A 2732-nucleotide genomic window follows, 5' to 3' on the forward strand; every position below is an offset into this window, starting at 1 on the left:
ATGTAACTCACCATTATAATAATCTGGCCACTAAACAGTATTATATTGAAGATGAAATAATGTTTTTCCGGGATAAAAGTTCCGATGTATATTTTTCTAGGATAAAAAGCAGCCCATGTTATGTTCCTAGATTAAGGTTCCACTATACAAGATAAAAGTAGCCTATGTCATGCCCAGAGTCTGAAACAATCTCCAAACCAAATTTGATCGAAATCCGTTCGGTAGCTTTTGATTTTATCGCGTTCAGACAAACATAGTCGGGGCGGGGGATTTTGTTTTATTGTATGTAAGGAAAGTATTTTCCCTTTTTTATTAGGTGATTTTTTACCCTAACTGTAAAAATCTAATCCCAATTAAGACGCAGGAAAATGGTTGCGTTTTAATCAACAGATTCGCATCAGGAAAATAACAATGCGATGTAAACGTATAAGATTGTACCATTATTACGATTGTAAAACGAATAAAACGCATCTCGTATTAACGAGGTACAGACGGAAGTCTTGAGTAAACACAGATTAAGCTTATGTCCAGATTTAGAGAGGCAAAATACTATAGCATGGGATTTTTATACTAAGGAAAACAAATTTCTAAAGAAATTAAGTATAATAAGTATGACCATGTTTAATTAATTATAATTACAACCATTTTTGGTCGTGACAAGCATATGCGACAAATTGGCTAGAATTATTTATGTTCCAAATACATGTATGTTTGTTCCTCTTACGTCTGTGGTTGTCCATTTAGATTTTATAATTTAAATATAACAATAAGTCATACATCACATCACATCACACACGCTTGCCACCCCTAATAATTTATGTTTATGATTTATTTGTTATGAAGCCGTATTATTGTTCATTTGCAAGATAAAGAATAGGTATGAAAAAAGGAATTATCAACGCAAAGATAATAAAAGAATATATATTTATCATAGTCGTCTCCCTCTCAATGCGGGCATATAACTAAAGCAAATGGTGTTTAATAATATGTGTACGAGCTGTAAACTTGTAAACAGGGAAATGTAATGAACTGCGAATATAGAAAAGGATAATGGCACGTAATAAAAACGATAGTCTAAGGCAGGATGCTAAGCACTACAGACAGCCGCTTCCTGTCTCGTAATGATATTTATTTTCTTTACAAGCGTGTAAACATTACTGGAATACGTTAGACCGTTTTAAATAGTCTCCTTAGTTCTGAGTGTAATGCAGTTGGTTGATCGAGCTTGAAAAAGTAGTTCGGGGATGGGTTAATAGATGTCGCTATATTCAGTTTTTACAAATTAAAAATAAATGCAAAATATTTATTAAGTAATTATTGCAATTTAGTAATCCAAGCGTATAGAAATTATTGAAAAGTGACTCAAAAATAATAATTTATATTTTGATAAAAATACATCTTTCAGGGGACACCCGGGTTTGAACCGGGGACCTCTCGATCTGCAGTCGAATGCTCTACCACTGAGCTATATCCCCGATATGAATCATCAGCTATAAGAACAACACAAAGATTCAATTTGTACAACAAGGAAGGACCATTTCACAGCCAACAAACAATAATGGTGTTATCTTCAAGATAAGATAGCGATAACGCAATACTGGCTTCCCATTAGTGTTTATGTGCACCACCGTAGCTGGTGGCAATTAGTGCAGTTGTCCAATGTGTAGGCCGGGATAAAATGGTTCCTAGATTTCCTGGTCAAAATCGTTTCGTTGTATTGTGTCAGGACTCAGTTGTAAACTGTATTTGAACCTCAGGGCAGGAAAAATTGATTGGATTGTGTATCGAAGGCAAAAGCAAACGCATGAGAGTATAAAATCGCTTGTAAAATATTTATATAATCGTTGAACTGTACGTGACGTTTTCGGAGATGCTTACGTGGACTTAATGTGTTATAATAATATTTTTAAAATTCTACATTGCACTGGTATCAATATTGTCCAAGACCTTCAATAAATCTAGTTTTTTTATTTTTTTTATTTAACCCATTATAATACGCTTAATTATTAAATTAGACATGAATCCGAAACATTAGAATAACTTCGTATTCCATGAAAACTTAAAATTGTTTATAACTTTTACTTATATAATAATAATAATATAATAATATCAGCCCTGCATTATATACTGTCCCACTGTTGAGCTCGGGCTTCCTCTACTACTGAGAGGAATTAGGCCTTAGTCCACCACGCTGGCCTAGTGCGGGTTGGTAGACTTCACACATCCTCGAAAATTCCTAATAGAGAATATCTCAAGTATGCAGGTTTCCTCACGGTGTTTTCCTTCATCGTTAAAGCAAGCGATAATTCACAAAGTACATTTTTTTACTTAGTCGAACGAAATAAAACAAAGCACTTAAGGGATGTTAGTTGGTTTTCTTATTTCAAAATCCAATTGCAGCCCTAGTACAAACAATGCATATCACTTATGTCGCCAATCGGGACGCGATGCTCTGAATATTTTAACTAATACACGCCCTAGAAATTTCCAATTTGATAACGTAGCTTCCGTGTTCGAACTAATTCGATTATGCTGCCCTTAACAGGGTTACCACTTCGCCGGAGTTAGATATCTCGTAAGTTATGGATTGCAGGAACAATTAAGATTTATTGCGGAACAATGCCAAATCATATTATTATATGCTACTTCTGTGACAAAAATATGTGTCGTGCCATCGCCCACTATATTAAATTAAGATAAATATGGGTAAATGTAGAAGAAAATAATAATTG

At 34.1% G+C, this 2732-nt stretch overlaps 1 non-coding gene across 1 annotated transcript; it reads right to left on the bottom strand.

The window, feature by feature from the left end:
• Positions 1-1403: 1403 nt before the first annotated feature.
• Positions 1404-1475, bottom strand: Trnac-gca. Its single transcript has one exon. It is a non-coding gene; the product is annotated as a tRNA-Cys (tRNA).
• Between the last annotated feature and the right edge of the window lie 1257 nt (positions 1476-2732).

This window comes from Manduca sexta, unplaced genomic scaffold, assembly GCF_014839805.1.
Source record: "Manduca sexta isolate Smith_Timp_Sample1 unplaced genomic scaffold, JHU_Msex_v1.0 HiC_scaffold_3184, whole genome shotgun sequence".
NCBI lineage: Eukaryota > Metazoa > Arthropoda > Insecta > Lepidoptera > Sphingidae > Manduca > Manduca sexta.